We start from the raw sequence: 17869 nt of genomic DNA, 5'->3' as shown, positions 1-17869 counted from the left end.
TTTTTCCCCACTCACTTTCCTAATATGCGGATGAATTATATTGATGATAATGTATGATTTCATATATTTATATGAGTAATAGTTCGAATAATAAAAATATGTGCAATAAATATATCAATGTCAGTATGTCACAGAGATAACGAAAAGACGTACCTTGGCATATTGATGAGTGTGGTTCATTCATTATTTTATTGCCTCTTAAAATTGTTATTTTGATTGTCTTTAAGAAGTTTTTAGAACATTTTAATATGTGTTTTAATGTTGTTTTATATGTTAGGTGAATTGGTGTTAATGATGCAAAACTAGGAGAAAAAAGTGATTTTGGCATGAATCAAGGAGAAGTTGATGTTGATTTGGTGAAACTTGATCATTGGAGGCTAAATTGAAAGAAAGAAGTGAATAACAACGAAAAAAGTGAAATCCAAAGTTTGAGGTCTCAATTGCAACTTTTTAATACTTGATTTGGACCACATAACGATAAGGGTCCGTTTGATTGCAAGAATGAAATTTTGGTGGAAAGAAAACGAATTTCAAGGAATTGAATTTACTAGAACTTGTTTTACTGTGAATTGTCAATTAAATGTGTTTGATTAGTATAATTTTTTACCTGAAAAATGTTGAAATTTTGGATCTGTAGGTGTTTGTTTGGCTTTATTTTTCATGAAAATTATCAATTAAATGGATAATATTTTTACAATTATGGATAGAATTTATTTCCAAAAAAAAAAAAGGTTGGAAAAACTCATTTTCTCACCAAAACCAAAGGAATAAATTTTCCACTAAGTCAAGGAAAAGAAGGTCACATGGGGTGGGGGTGGGGGGTGGGGAGAAAATCAATTCCATAGAAATTTTATGCCATCAAACAAGCAAAAAGTTGGAAAATGCAAAATTTTTCCCATTTTCCATGGAAAATTTCTCTATCAAACATGGGCTAATTGAAAATTGCTAGGTCCCGGATGCAATTAGAAGTGAAAAGGGAGTGAAATGTGATCAAAATATTTTTACAAATGGATTCTCAACCAAACAGTATGTTCTAGATTTTTAGCTAGATATTGAGACTTATTTTTTATATACTCTGTTTGAGCCACATTAATGTAAGAATAAGAATGAAAAATATAGTCATTACGGGTCCCGCACAAGAGATAAAAAGTCAAATATGGTGACTTGATGTGATGAATAACGATCATATTTTTCATTTTGATTGGCAAATAATGGGAAACAAATGGGGGCATAGTAAATGTTTGAATTGGAGAAAGTTATCCACTGTAAAGTTGTATCCATTTTAATTATCATTCTAATACACTTTGAATTATCTCAATCGAATGTCAAGAAAAAAAGCTATGATTAAAATACTGAAAAATGCGTAGTGTTGAACTTTTTGCACAGAAGTCGGTGCTGCAGCAACACTATTGCTGAATATCAATAGCATTGCGGTGCCGCATGGTGTTGAGGCACTACTAGATGAGAAAAAGAGTTTTGAATATTTTGTTCTCTTTTTAAAACCCAATTCAACCCTAACTCACTCTTCCAAAATTTCTTGATGATATAAATTGAACCCTAAAAACCACTTGGGAAATTCATCGAGTCAAGGATTTGAAGGGGACAAGATTCAAAAAATCAAGAAGGCCGCAAAGGCAACTTGACAAAAATAATTCATTCAACCGTTCAAAAAATAGGTTTATCTTCTCTTCATGCTATTTGTCTCGTATCATAAATTAAAATATTTTTCTAGTGAAGATATGATTTTATTTTATTTTAGTTATTTATATGAAATTTTCCCTTTTGCTTATTTATGTTATTGCTTTAATGCTTTCAATTAATTAGCTACTAATTGAATGATTAAAAGTTAGTCAATTTCGACGCTCCAGAGATGAGAATTTAGGCGCCATCACAACAATACCCCAACCTAGTTTTTATAGGTTTCAAAAAGAAAATATAATTCATTTGAAGCTTATTCCACATAAGAACCATGAACTTGATAATTCTTTGATTTAAATTCGGAATAGAGATATTGTAATTGAATTTTAGGAATAATTTTTACTTGGCGGGGAGAGTATAATTATATTAGGGTTTTTGTTTATAAACATGAAAAATTGTTTAGAAATAACTAGGTTTTTGAAAATCAAATTTGATAATTAGGTGGAATCATAAGCTTAGGCTTTCTCATCTTGATTATTATTCTAACTTACATTTAATTGTTGAATTTGTCACCACATTCATCACATCAACTTATTTAAAACTGTTGATTCAAAATTTTATTCTTCTAGATAAAATAAGAGCTACACAATTATAGTACTTGATGTGGATTCCATTCGTATTTGATCTTTATATTACAAAACCTGACATCGTACATTTTCGGTATAATTTACTTTATATAAAATGCATAACACATATGCACATATTTTCGTTATTCTAAATGTTATTATTTCATTTATGATGAAATCACATACTATCACCCATCATAACTTTTCCATAAAGTAGGAAATGGAAAAAATGAGGTGAAAGTTGGATCCCATTCAAAATGAGAATATAGGGCGGAGCTTCTAACAGAAGAAACCAGGCCCAATGTGCACAAGAAGTTATGGCTACAAGAATGTAGTGGGTTGAAAGTTTGAAACTAGAAAATGTCAATCCTCCAAATTAATTGACAAGGTTCATGCAGTCAGCTAATTACATTATCATATAATGTACATAAAATCATATTACAATTCTTGTTATTGGTTGGAAGAGAGAAATTGACCAGATGTCTTGAACTGCATACATCAAAAGTAATAATACAAAGAATGTATGGATGTAGATTTCGTAGTTAATTTTTCTATCAATTGTATGTGTTCTGTTTAGAGTTCGTTAGTTGTTATCCATTACCATTCAATGATTCTGCTTAGTTGATTTTGATGTCTTAATTCTGATCTTTTCTTGAGTTGGGGTTTGGCGTTCGTGCTAGATTTTTGTTTGACCAAATCCATTCATGCTCATCGACATTCAAATAAGTCGACGTTTCTTTTGTTTTCTGTTTATAGTTTAGGATCCCGGAAGCCTAAAATTATTAATAGATATCCGTGTTAGGTATGAATTGAATCTTTTGATATACTGTTGTCTATTTGATTTTTTTCATTGTTATTTGTGGTCTATATGTCTTAGAAGGTGATAGACATGAAACTTGTTACAATCCAAATTTTACTAGTAAAAAATCATAAGTTGAATTGTCAAAGTCAAAGTCAAATAGGGACTAAAATGAAATGAATTATTTTATTAGGTTTTATTTTACAAATTGAAAATATTTTGAGGGTTTGAGATGGATAAAAATTAAAGTTGGGAATTATTTTTCTACTTGTGGAAGTTGAGTATCTAAATGCTTTTCTATAAGAAGGTTGGAGGATTTAAATGCAAAAAAAAAAAAAAGAAAAAGAAAAAAGGGTTAAGAGTACATGTGGCAAGTAATTAACCCATATCACATTTTTTTTATGATATACACACACAAGAGAGAGAGACTTGGACGAGAAGTTTGCAGAAGCCAGAAAAATCGAGAAAGAGAAGAAAAAGAAGAGAAAAGAAAAAGAAAAAGGAAGAAAAGAAGAAGAAAAGGAAGAAAAAGGGGGGGGGGGGGGGGGGTAAAATTTTGGTTCCAATTTTTATTTTTTTTTTTTTATAAATTTATCTTTACTGAATTTTTTTTTTAAATCAAACCAAACAAGGGTTAAATAATATACATTGGCATAAACCCACATGGCTTGAGAAATTTAAAAAGGAAAAAATAAGTCAGCCATAATATTGAAAGGAGGGAGAGGGGGGGGGGGGGGGGGAGAAAACTTGAGTTCCATTATTCAATTTCTTGATTTCTTAGAGAGGAAAAGAGGTAAATGTTTTATTGTATAATTTATATTAAACTTTCTAGGTTTCTAAGTAGTTGGGTTAATTTGATAGTTTAATTTTCAAATTAGTGGGAAGAGTATGATTTCAAGCCGGTCTTTTTGATTTATGAAAGATTTTTATATCAAGGTAAGAAATAGTAATTTTGGTAAGCCCTAGAGTTTTTAATTGAGTTCTTGAATAGGTATAATTAGTGGAAATGATAGTGATGATGAAATGTTCACTTGAAAGTATGATTTTATGGAATAAGGTGTAAATTTAATTGGTTGAATTATGATTATTAGTTTTACTAGATTGGAAGATGGGATAATTATTTTTATGATTAGAATAAAGGTTATTGTGATGAATTAGCTATTTAAAAAAAATGGACTAGAAAGTGGAATTAGCTTGAAGTGATTAAAAGAAATAGGGGAAAATTATTCAAGTATCGAAAAGTCAAGTTTTAGTGTTTGACTATTAATATTAAGAGATACTTATTATGAGATTTGTTAAATTAGTTATTTTATATCGTATTTCAGGTGATGACGCGAAAATTTGGCAAGGGTGGTCAATTTACCAGATTGCTATCCACTGATATGTGAGTGGATAAAGTTTATTTTCAGAATTAAGTATTCATTAAATTTAAGTTTCTTATTTTATAAAGTTATGTTTATTACATGATCTTTAGAATAAAGTGGATTTATAATAAGTTGTTTTTAAAGTTTGATTCAGTTCAATTAAATCATTTCATTAGCATATTTTATTCGTATTACATATTTCAGTATAGTTAAAGTTATTTTTTAAAAACCACCAGAAAGTACCCAGGTGATTTTACCATTATCTGCACTGGTGTGAATGTGTTTCCACAGTGTATGGTCAGTTATGGTGATTTTACCTACTCTGCACTATTGTGAATGTGTTTCCATAGTGTATGAACAGATTATCAGAGGTCTTTGGGACCCACTCTCGTACACACATAGATTTTGGGACATATACTAGGGTGATTAGCTTTTGGGGCAGTTTTACGTACGTATGACCAGATTATCCAAATATCATATTTGAATGGCTTTGCCTTGTATATGGAGGTTACTCTGTACATGAGTAAGGCTATTCATTGGGTACATTTTGGTGTGATTTTTCAGTATTTCTACAGTTTATAAAATTTCGGATTATAGAATTCAGTTTATTCAGTTCTCAGAATAAAGCTTCTAGCTTACAGTATTGAGCAACATCAATATTTCACAGATTTTCATGGATGTCAGATTATTTATATTCGTTATATTTTATAATTATTGAACTAGAATAAAGAACAAAGAATTTTATGATTCAATCATGTTTTATTTTTAAAAGTTTTATTAGTTTTCAGAATTTCTCAAAGTTTTAATAGAGCAAGAATTTTCAGAAAATATGTATAAATGAGAAAAGTTTACTTATTTGCAAATTATCCACTCATTGAACCTTAAACTCATACATTTTTTCACTTTTTTCTTTATCAGATAGATAGCAGCCAAATTGAGTAGCTTTGGAGCTTGTCGAATCACCGAATTGAGCCACGTGTCATAGATTGTATGACATCCTTTATCAGATTATACAATATAAATTCTTTTGGGTACATGTAGCTTAATTCAGGAAAGTTTATGGGCTCATTAGATATTTGGTATCTTTAGTATATTTGAGGATTGTTGGTCCTAAAGCAAGTAAATGTTGATTTGTCAGTATTTTATTTGAATAGTTTGTATTTTGAAGTACTGTAGTACCCTATTCATATTATAGGTATTGATTTGAGGAAAATTAGTTATTGTTCAGGTGGTTTTAGTTCATATTTCTGGGAAAATTCTGTCAAAATTCTTTTAAAATTTCATCACAGTCAAATAAGTCAAAGTTGCCTTGGTGGTAGGTCCGACACTTAGTTGGTATCTACCATCAGCGCACGACACATGTCGAGTCCACTAAGGTGATTCGGGACGGGTCGTGTCAAAAGTTGTGTAATGTTTATTACTATTATTCTTTGTTTTATTTTGTTCATTTTTTTCCTTTTTTTTCTTTGACAGTATTTAAAACACTTTCCTTTTGCATGGAACATCTGCACTTTGGACAAGCTTTTCGTTTTACATACGATTAACTATATACTTTGCTACTGTCCAATTTATGTGGAGCAGTTTATAATCATAATGTATAATAGAGCGTGCACAATGAATCACTTAATATTTAACAAGAAATGTAAGCGTGGAAACGAATGAATGGAGATCAAGAAGGGATTTATTATTATTATTATTATTATTATTATTATTATTATTATTATTATTATTTTTTATCACTTCACATGGAGAACTAGGTGAAATTGGTAAGGGTTATTATTTAGCAAGTAATTTATGGGTTGCTGTTTTATTTTAATTTTTAAATCACTTCTCTAACTTATTTTACATTTTCAAGCACAGGCTCTTCCGTGGGCTTATGCAAGACTGTACAACAGTCAGTCGTCGAATCGTATCCAATTTAGTTGGTAATTGTGGTGAAACATGGACTATACTTGTACAGAGGGAATATGATGATCTATATCTACACCATGGGAAGTAGTGTTTATGCAATATTCACTCAAAGCTGGATGCCGTGTTGTATTTGAGTACCCAACATTTCTTGGAATGCACTATTTGTATATAATGCAGTGTCCATCAGGGTGTCCATCACTCTCACATGGAGGGGGACCCACTATAGATATTAAAAAAATGTATTTGATTGATTTAAATCATTAGCCTAATTAAATTCAAATCTACTAAGGTCCATAAAATTCGAATGCCCATCTCACTTTTTAAAAATAAATTACTAAATTCTTCTTTTTAATTAAATATAATGGAGTGAGTACCAAAATTAGCATGAATTCTCCATATAAATAGGCCCAATAGTCCATAAGATGGAACAAGAAGTGAAAGTGCAAAAGACAATTACAAAGTGCTGAAGCAATCCCAAAGTTGGAGGAAGAGAAGAAATTCTCTCAAATCTAAATCCCCTGAACTTGAAGAAGATCAAAATCTTCTTCTAATCAAACGGGTTCAAACCAAGTCCAAAAAGATCAAAGTTTTATTCAAATCAAATCAAATTCAAGTCCAAGTCCGACCCCCGAAATTCAAATGCCGAACAAGTCAAATCTTAACAAATCAAATTTTTAACAAATTCTCGAAAACTTGGATTTAAGCCATGTGGCCTTTTGTGTTTAAACATTCAGATTATTAATCAGAGGATTTTTGCAATTTTGCAATTATAAAAAGATTAACATCACTTGTATTTCTTACAATACAATTTGCAACGATTTCTGTATTTTAATACATGAAATTAATCGAACAAATTTCTTGGCATGTCCAGTGGGACATTCTTGTCTTCTCATCTTTTAATATCAGAATCTTCAAGTTTTAACCACTACATCAGCAATGGCAAACAAAAAGTAAAAAAAAAAAAAAAACTATCACTTATCTTGAAGAGACATTTGCCAAACTCTTCCATGCGACTAGGGCCCAAATAAAAACTGGAAAAACTCAACTGGTCCCACAACTAAAGAAATTCTTCAATAAAGATAAAATGAAAATTGCTTTCGAAAAGTCAAACTCTCATTTGACAGAAAAGACCATGAATTCGGCGAAAAGCTCTCATTTAAGCTTTGTCTCTAGTGGCAAATCCTTGTCTGGATCTTATCGTGCTACTTTTTTTGCAAAGATGAGGAGATTATTCTTCATCTGAAGAATTACTTGAGCCAATAATAGTCATTGAGGTGACATTCCGCTCAAATGACCGAATTCAACAAATTGCTTTAATCATTAAAAAATTAACAATCACTAGAAGACAAATATGTATAGATTGTTGCACTCATGCATAAGCTAGAGTTGCAAAATCCGTCGGTTCAAGAAGATCAAGAAAATTCGGGATCTTCCAACGCTAGATCTAGAAGTCCAAGAGCGCCAACACAGGTAAGATATGCATGATCGAACAGTTGCTTAAAGTATGTCGTGTGACACCACTAAACTCTCTGTTGGCTCCTTATCTGTCCAATAACTTCAAAATATGATTTCGAACACTACTCGTACCCAGTATGATGATTCATTGCAATCTTCATTGGTGTATGGCAATAAACACAGGTAAACCCAAAATCAAAGCCAAAGTTCAAACCTAATAAATGACAACTCCAAAGTAGAGGTCATGTGACTATGAAAGAACTTGAAGAAAATGAGTATCCATTCTCAGATTTTGAAGTTTTTGGAACTTTGGATAAGCTCTTTGAACAGAAGCTAATTGAATTTCCAGTGCCAAAAAGACCCAAGGAAGTTGGTAAGATCGATCATCCTAAGTATTGTAAATTTCACAAAATCATTAGCCACCCAGTGGAAAAATGTTTCGTCTTGAATGATCTTATTGTTTGCCTTGGACAAAGGAAATAAGATCAAACTTGAAATTGGAGAAAATACAACAGTGCCTGCTTGATGGTTTCATTTGGATAATTTGATCCAATTTCCATTGCAGAGAAGGAACAGACATTTCCTAATATATACGATGCTCGTAAATCCTTGATTGTGGAGTTTAGACCTCAACTTCCAAAAGGTGCTATCCCAGTGGAGTCTGAGGTAGATGGATAAATCACTATCAATTACCTCTATCTAGGGACTGTTGGATCAAATGCACCCAATCGTCCAACTTTCTATGAAATTATGATAGGTGACTTGAATATTTGGGATTCTGACTTAGAGTCTAAAAATGAGATCGGTGAGGGCTTGGCAACCTTTATAAGCAAGAAAGAGAAATACAAAATGTCAAACAAAATAGGTAAAATATCACCTTCTATACCTCTTGTGGATCAAAGCTGGAGGAATTGGGTACAAAAATTCAATCTAATAAAGAAGAAACACTAGAAGAAGATTAGGGGACAGGGGACATGGACCCTTGTAAAAAGATGTCGTCAAAATGCTCCACAACTCCCAAGTTCTAGTGTTTATGATGAGAAATCGAGAACAAGGAACAACCAAAGAAGGTCTAAATCCAAGTAAAGAGTATTCACTAAATCAACGTGGGTAGAAGCTGTTTCACGCGTTTCTCCTATACTACCAACCTTGAGTGATTATTTTTTCGAGAGTTTTTTCGATAAGGAATGTTATACCTCCAATGTTATCAATGTGGAGAAGAAAAATGAGATGAAGAACGTATCACGATAGAGTTCTATACAGAAGAAAACTATCTTATGACTCAACAACATTCCTGCCAATGCGAGTATAGCAAAGTCTCTTAGTCTTCCCTTCGATGATTGAATGGCTTTGGTTGCGACATTAATTGATCCGGAAGAATTTGAAGGCAAAGTCTTAGAACATATTTGATCCACAACCCGACAAGACTGTATGGCCGCCATAACATTTGATGATGAAGACTTACAACTAGGTTCTCATTTACATAATATACAACTATATGTTAGTAGATATATTCAAGAATACAGAATAAATTGCATAATGATCGATTGTAGATTTGTTGTGAACATTAAGCCGGTCAAGATGATAAAGAAAATTGGAATTAATGTTGGTGATCTGTTCAGGAGTAAGATCACGATTCAAGTCATTATTGCTAAGACATCACACGAGTTACTCCTTAGACGTGTTTCGCTATATAAAACTAGAGTAGTACCTTCAACTTGGCACCAATACTTCAAATTTAGTCGAGATGTAGAAGTTAAATATGTGGTAGCTGAGTCCAAATCATTCTTTGAAGAAAAATCTCATTTCGTTGGTGCCAAATTTTACATGGAAGATGAAGATTGTAATTCGACAGGGTTGACCATGTTCAGATTCAAAATCAAAGGAGTTGTAGACGATTATGATACATCTGATGTTGCTCAATCTCATCAGTTTATCAAAGGTAAATTAAAATTTAGGATTATCTAAAGGTGATAAACCTCAAATAGAATCAATCGATGTTGAGGTAATGAGAAAAGAGTTAACTCTTCCAATAACTAGCATTCTGAAATTGCTTATGCTCCATCAACTCATGGCGGTCCTAAAAGAACATAAATCTACATCGAAAGTTTTGACGTCCATTCCAAACATATCAAGCTTTGTATTTCTAACTCGTCCAAACGAAATATGTTGGGTATCGAAGGAGCTGCTGAATCAAAATAGACTTTCTAAGGACTTTACAATCCTCAAGTTAAAAAATTGTTTGAAAATGTTGGATTTGGGAAAGGAGAGCCTCGAAAATTAGGTGATCTTGATGTTGTCATTTCGAGTGGGTGCATCTCTCTGGTTCTGATGGAACCCCAATGTCTCAACCCAGGTATGGTTTGGGAAATGATCCAAATCCACCGAGAAAAATTAAGGTCAAGAAGGTTTTCTCAAACCCCATCTTGATTTAAATTCATGAAGTTGCAGAAGAGAAATTAAAATAGCCGAGACTTTCAGTGTTCGATCGAATTGAAAATGAGACTGCCAGAGTTTCAGTGTTCAAAATGTTAAAAAGAAAACCCTCTCCAGTGGTTGACATAAAAGGTAAATCTTCTATCTTTCAAAGGTTAAGTGAGGATCATTCTTCTTCTACCCAAATTGATAAGAATGCACAAGCTTCTCAGAAGCCATCCTAATGACAATCTGCATTTTCTGAACTTGGAATTAAAACTTCTAATCCAAGTCCGAAGCCTCAATGATCAAGAAGACGAAAACATAAATTTTTTTCCATCCCTAAATAATAATGAAGATAAGGATGAAGTCTCTGTTAATCATATAGCTTTAGAAAAGCTCCGGACTTAGAATTCGAGTATGAAAATTCTATTACGACAGACAAACTTAAACTAGCCCCCACCTACATTTGAAGAAGGGGGACAAGCTACTGTGGATGACTTGAAACAATTAAACTTAGGGACTGAAGAAGACCCAAGAACTGTATTTGTGAGCGACTTCTTTAGTAAAAAAGAGGAATTTGAGTACATTCATTTGCTTCAAGAATACAAAGACGTGTTTGCATGGTCTTATAAGGAAATGTCGTGGTTGAATCTAAAGGTTGTAGTACATCATCTTACTGTAAGACATGAAGTTCGACCAATAAGGCAACCTCAAAGAAGATTTCGATCAGAATTGATTCCTCAGATTGAAGCAGGAGTCAACAAACATATTTAAGCTGGATTTTTGCACGAAGTTAAATACCGAATGTGGATTGCGAATAAATTTGTGTTGACTTTTGGGATCTGAATCAAGTATGTTTAAGGGATGACTTTTCACTTTCGATAACAGATTTGATGGTGGATACATCTACCGGATATGTAGTCTTATATTTCATGGACGGGTTTTTTGGATACCACCAAATATGGATGAATTCGAAAGACGAGGAACTTATATCCTTCCGTACTCCTAAGGGGCATATATTATTGTAAAGTTATGCCTTTAAGATTAAAAAATGCATGGGCAACGTACCAACAGCAATGTAAAAGATCTTTGATGGCATGCTGCATAAGAACATGGAATGCTATTTAGATGATCTTATTGTTAAAACAAAGAGACGTGACGATCATTTACAAGATTTACGAGATGTTTCAAAAGACTTCGAAGACATCAACTGAAGATGAATCTGCTGAAGTGTACATTCGGTGTCACCTCTAGAAAATTTCTTGGCTTCATTGTTCGACACCGGTGCATTGAGATAGATCAATCAAAAATTGATACCAAAAGTAACATGTTAGAGCCAAGAAACGTGCATGAGTTGAAAAATCTTCAAAGAAACTTGCATACATTCGAAGATTTATTTCTAACATTGTCGAATGATGTCATCCATTCAACAAATTGGTGAAAAACAATATACCACTTGAGTGGGATGATGCTTTCCAAAGCATTAAACAATATTTGTCTTATCCACCGGTACTCACAGCTCCAGTCTCAGAGAAGCTACTAACTCTTTATGTTGCAGTATAAGAATATTTTCTAGGAGCATTTCTTGTCCAAGTCAATGATGAAGGAAAAAAGAATGTGCTCTATTACTTGAGTCAGACATTGGTAGGGGCTGAAATAATGTATTTACCTATCGAAAAAATATGCTTGCATTAATTTTTCTGGCTAAAAAATTAAGATATTATGTGTCATTACACAAAATCAATCCTGTTTCGAGGATTGATCCGTTAAAGTAAACAATGTCCAGGCTGATTCTTTCTAGAATGATTGGAAAATAGGTATTACTAATATCTGAGTTCGATATCAAATTGATTCCACAAAAGACTATTAAAGAGCAAGCTTTGATAGATATCCTTGCTGACTACACAATTCCAAAAGAATGGGAACTTCAGGAAGATATTCTTGATGAATAATTTCTATTTCTGAAGTCATACTATCATGGAAGCTATACTTCGACGGGGCAGCCTGAAGTTATGGTGCTAGAGCAGGAGTAGTCTTTGTCACTCCTCATGATCTCGTTATGCCTTAACAAAAAAATGTTCAAAAAATGTGACGAATTATCAAACTCTTATCCTTAGTTTATAAACAGCATTAGATATAGATATCCATCAGCTGGAAGTCTTTGGAGATTCTAAATTGATAATCAACCAACTTTTAGCTAAGTATGAAGTCGATAAATTAGACTTGAAGCCATATTATGAATATGCATCAATGCTTATGAGACGATTTGATTCAGTAAAAATCAAATTCGTCCATAGAAGGAAAAATAGGAAAGTTGATGTCATATCTAATTTGGTCGCTATTTTAGCTAGGTCGGATGAAGATTTTACTATTCCATATCAATCACTCAAAGATGGGTGCTTCCATCATTGCTACCCAGCAATTTGGAAGAGAACAATAGTGTCGAACCAATAATCAATTTTCTTCAACATCAAAAGCTACCAGATGATCTACGACGAAAAATTGAAATCAAGAGGAGTGCCTCCCACTTTGTCTTTTATAAGGATCACTTTATCGACGACCATTTGATGGAGTTTTCCTTTGATGCTTAAGTAATGATGAAGCAACACATATCGTGTAGAAACCCCACTCTAGAATATTTGGTGTTCATCAGTCTGGACCCAAACTCCATTTTCGAACAAAGAGTATGGGATACTACTGGCCGACTATGGTATAAGGCTCCATAGATTTTGCAAAAAAAATACAAAGCTTGTCAAATTTCATCCATCATCCACTGGAACCATTACATCCGACAGTAGCTTCATGGTCATTGGATGATTAAAGTCATGATGTAATTTGACCTATAACTCCAAAGTCTTCAATTGGACATTCATATATCCTTACCAGAATCGACTATTTCTCTTAATGGGCTGAAGTTGTACCATTGAATGAAGTAAAGAAAGAAAATGTTGCAAATTTCAGCCATATTCAGATCATTTATCGATACGGGGTCTCGCGACACATCATCACTGATAATGACAAACCATTCTGCAATAGTCATATAAACAATTTATGTGTAAAGTTTGGGTTCATATTATACAACTCATCCATGTACAATGCTATAACTAACGGTTGGCAGAGGCGTTCAACAAAAAGTTGTGTAGTCTGCTAAAAAGGTTGTTTCCAAATTAAAAAGAGATTGGCATGAAAGAATCGGTGAAGTCTTATAGACTTATCAAACTCCAACACAAGCCACTCCTTACACTTTAGTGTCTGGAGTAGAAGATGTACTTCCTTTGGATTGTCAAATCCCGCCACTTCGAATTTCCGTCCAAGAAGGTTTGCAAATGAAAGAAAATGCCCGTCTTCGATCGGAAGAGTTAGAAACTGTAGATGAGAAAAAGTTAAAAGTGCAAATGCACCTGGAGTGCTATCAAGCCCGGATGGTGAAAACCTTCAACAAAAAGGTGCGACCAAGATCATTTCAAGTCGGAGATCTGATACTTTCAGTACGCAGGCCGATCATAATAATAAGAAAATAGGGACAAGTTCTAGTCTAAATGGGATTGTCTATTTCTTATTCTTCATAAAATAACTAATGGAACATACAAGATCGTCGACAAAGATGGATTGCGAATCGAGCCAATCAATGGAAAATTTTTAAAGCGTTTTTATGCTTGAAGTTTTTTATTTTAAAAATTTTCTTTGTTAAAAAAAATAAAAATCTTCTGGTCCGCAAGAGGATACACTGTGAATGGCCCCCAAATAAAAAAAAAAAATTTGTATTTATGTAATGACTTGATCCCGTTTGGGCACGTAGACAGCTTGAATACATTATAAATTCAAGTTCAATCACAACTAATAAATTTATTCAATTTATTTACTACTTTCTGCAGTAAAAAAATATACAAGAAATATGAAGAAGAAAAGTTCATCATAAAAAGAAAAAAATGATAACAAGTCAAAGTTCATACAATATGGTCTTAAAAAAGATCAAAAAGTCTCAACTTCATCGAGATCACTCACCTTTGATCACTTGCAGGAAACTATTTTCAAGAGTCTTCCTTTTTTGGTTAATAGATGCTATGCTATTGACATCTCTAGTTTGTGATTTCTCCAATGATGCTTTTTTTTTCTGTCTAGCTCGGAAGTTAGCTCATTGATTGTACCTTCCAATGAAGAACACGCGAAATCCTCCACTTCCAGCTGAATGTTCAAAAGTTTCAACTGCTCAGCTTTTTCTTTAACGATTGAACACTCCAAATGTTGCTTTCTTTCAGATAAGTAAGAGTTAACTTCTTTAAGACATCCATGCGTCTCATCAAAGGTGTTGGATTTGTATGGAATGAGCTGGTAATTACATTTTGAATAATTAAATTATTTTTATCCCATCAAGATCGGATGTTGGAAAATCCATACTTTAAACGTCCTTAAAACACTTTTGAATGTTATTAGTCATGACTTCTTGCATAATAGCCTTCAAATAAGGAGACTCTTGGGTAATTCCCGGTGGAGGACCAGACATAAAAGAGCAAATTGGCATAGCCCGATAATTGTTCATCTTTGAAGGTGAAGTGTTGACTAAAGCTAATGGAGATGGAATAACTGGGATTTCTTTGATATTTGAAATGTTAGCTCTCACAGTCTCTGAATTCACTTCATCTTCATTATTAAAATAGTCCACGATAAGTACTGAAATACCTTCATTGATGGTGCTCGAATATTTGTAAGGAGGGTCGTGAGAATCATGAGTATCATCTATTCCTTGAGGTACATCGATTCACCCGTCATTCTTGCTAGTTTGATCTTGCAAAATGTTTAGATTCATGGAGAAATTTAGTCCCTCAGGAATGCTAAAAAAACCTACAAAAAAGTGAATTATGGTCTAAAAAAAAGAAGAGAAGAAAAAAAGAAGAAAAAAGAGGCAAACGAAAAGAACATGCCTGAATTTCGTGTTTTAGGTGACATAATTAAAAACTCGCCATCTGATGGTGTGTTTGGGAGACTGATTTGTTAATGTGAGAAGCTCCAAGTGTATCTTTTAAGGGACTCGAAATAGCTTGAAGCGGCCTTGATTCTACCGATCGTTAAATTTTATATATTTGGGAAAGATGAGCATGAAATTGAAGATTGTAGCATGTGATGTGATAAAATATAGGTAAAACGTTGACAAAAAACTATACATGATCTTTATAACTTTCATCTTCCAAAGTTAGAGTTTTTCTCGATGCTTGGGATGCTCGATCTCCAATACTACTGTGATCTAGAATCAAAATTGCTTTTGGCACCTTACAGTAGGCTCAAAGGTGGAAGCAAATTTTGTTGAGGGAACTATAATTTTAAGTCTCTTAATACCTCTTTCACTTTGATAGTTTGGTTTCCTCTTTCGAAAAGTCTTTTCAGGAAAAGTATTTAGAGGGTTTAACCATTTAGCTATGACCCTATTTGTCAGATCAAGAAAAAAGTCACGGCTCTCACTAGAAGATAAAACCTGCACTTGAACCTTGGTCAAGATTGACAATACTTGGCTATTCTACCAAGATTGGTACTCAAGATCAACGTCTTGATGTGTATCTCTCACGTATTCTGGAATATGAAATATAGACCCACTTATCGTCTGAGTCAAAGACAACCAAACTCGATAAATGTCGCTTGCATTGGGGACAATATCCAACTTTCTTGGTGAATTGGGATTTTTTTGTATAAAGCCAAGGTTGTCTCAGAAACCTGTCTCACAAACAAAGTTGCCTCAAGAATGAAAGGAGAATTTCCTTGGCAATAAGAAATAAATCTAGATCAAATACTTATCATAAACTCTAAGGTATCCATAGATCTCGATTGGTCATCTACGTGTACATCAGTATGATAAGATGAGGGAAATGAATTCCAGCAAAAGTCATTGACATTCGTCGTTCCGCGGATAAGGTCTCGATAATCAACAATATTTTTCTCCTAAGACTGGAAAGCATTCAAAATGCCATCATATCGTCAAATTATAGGGCGAGAATAACTTTTGTCCACATGAGAATAAACATCTCGGATAAAATTGATGACATATATGGTTGACTTCTCGTTTTGATTATCACAAACAAATTGAGTTTATTTCTAACAAATTGTATTCGAATATTGATTGAGAATATTGTGAACAAAACTTGAAGAGGCGAAGTTCAAAACAAAGCGACGATCGACATGGAAGTAAAATTAACGTTGTGAAAATTGCAACGAAAGCACTAGTCTAGCATGCACGTCATGACGAGAAATCTTATTGAAGATTGTAGATTTAGATTTTTTGATCTTATATGTAAAGGTAATATGCTTCAATTTTTGGTAATGAATCTTAAAAAGTTCGAGCGTCGATTTTATACTCAAGAAAAATTATTTCATCAAATACCATACTGTAACGTCCCACTTTTTGATAAACGTCGGAACGTTAAAAAAACTCACGTGGGAATGGAAGATTTTAAAATGAATAATAACATAACTAATTATAAATTTAGGCAAATCTTTCAACCTCAATAACATGGATATAACTTATTTGAAATAATTATTTCTCGAATCCAATGTGCATTATTTACTACGAGTTACATAGTGAACCCAACATTGATATACTTATACTTGCTCTATAAAATTTAATTATTTGACTCCAAATATAAGAATTTAAAATATATTACATCTTAGTCCCTCAACTTTCGAAATATAAAAACATAACATATAAAACAAAAATGTTTTTATTCTAAAATTTTCAGGGTGTTAATGAATTCAATCTTACAAAGTGCTACTTATCTTGAAAAATCTAGTTAAAACGTTCTTCAAATTATTACTTTTGTCAAAATCATTGAAGAAATTTTTCACAAATAAAACTGCTGTAACGAACGTCCGGTAGGGCTGGTGGATATCTGGTAGATCAAAGAATAAATTTTTTAATTGTTATAAATTACAATGGCTAGTGAACCGTCCTGTACGTTAGTGATCGTTTGGTAAGATAGATTTTCTGATGGTTCTACAGCTATAAATACCCCGATCTTTTGCATTCATATCATCACTTCTAAGAGCATAAAATTGAGATGCTTTGGAGCTTTAACTTTTGTTCTCTACTCTTTTATTTATCTCTATCATCTCATTTACTCTTGAAAAACTTTAGATTGAATTAACTTTGAAAAATCATTTCATTTATCAACGTTTTTCAAACTTAACACTTGAACTTGATTCATTATCATTTATTAAAGTGTTACCTACTTCTCTCCTTTGTACACAACTTTGAATATATCTTTATTGTTGGAGAAGATTTCTTTTGTAAAGCTTACTCTTAATTGAATTGTGGGTCGTGTTGAGGCCTCTAAAAGCTCAACGGTTGTAAAATGATCGTTACTCCTTGGTTGTAAGTCACCGAAAGCATTATAAGGGTTGGATTGCACCATAAGTCAATCAATTTATAGTGAAAAAGGCATTGCTTGTGACGGAGAGCTTGGTAACTGTTCACAAAATTATTTCCTTTCGATTTAAAATTGTCGCAAGTGTACAGTTCGTTAACAAGTAATAAAGTGGAATATTAAGTTTTGAATATCGTCCCATAGAGATCGAGTAGTTCAATTTTATCTACCTTAGCCTTAACCGAAACGAATTTGTCAAACAGGAATTTATTCTTAGAAAAACCCTAATTTAGTAAAACCCTAATTTAT

At 32.9% G+C, this 17869-nt stretch overlaps 1 long non-coding RNA gene across 2 annotated transcripts; it reads left to right on the top strand.

The window, feature by feature from the left end:
• The first annotated feature begins 3930 nt into the window (after positions 1-3930).
• Positions 3931-6590, top strand: LOC111411011. Of its 2 annotated transcripts, none has more exons than XR_002705807.1 (3): positions 3931-3999; positions 4389-4447; positions 6288-6590. It is a non-coding gene; the product is annotated as an uncharacterized LOC111411011 (long non-coding RNA). The 2 variants fall into 2 exon arrangements; XR_002705806.1 differs by lacking the exon at positions 6288-6590 and adding an exon at positions 5346-5644.
• The last annotated feature ends 11279 nt before the right edge of the window (positions 6591-17869 follow it).

The sequence above is a fragment of the Olea europaea genome, chromosome 15 (genome assembly GCF_002742605.1).
Source record: "Olea europaea var. sylvestris chromosome 15, O_europaea_v1, whole genome shotgun sequence".
Classification (NCBI taxonomy): domain Eukaryota; kingdom Viridiplantae; phylum Streptophyta; class Magnoliopsida; order Lamiales; family Oleaceae; genus Olea; species Olea europaea.
Note: the sequence above shows the minus strand (reverse complement) of the source record. Positions and strands in the feature narration are given on the sequence as shown.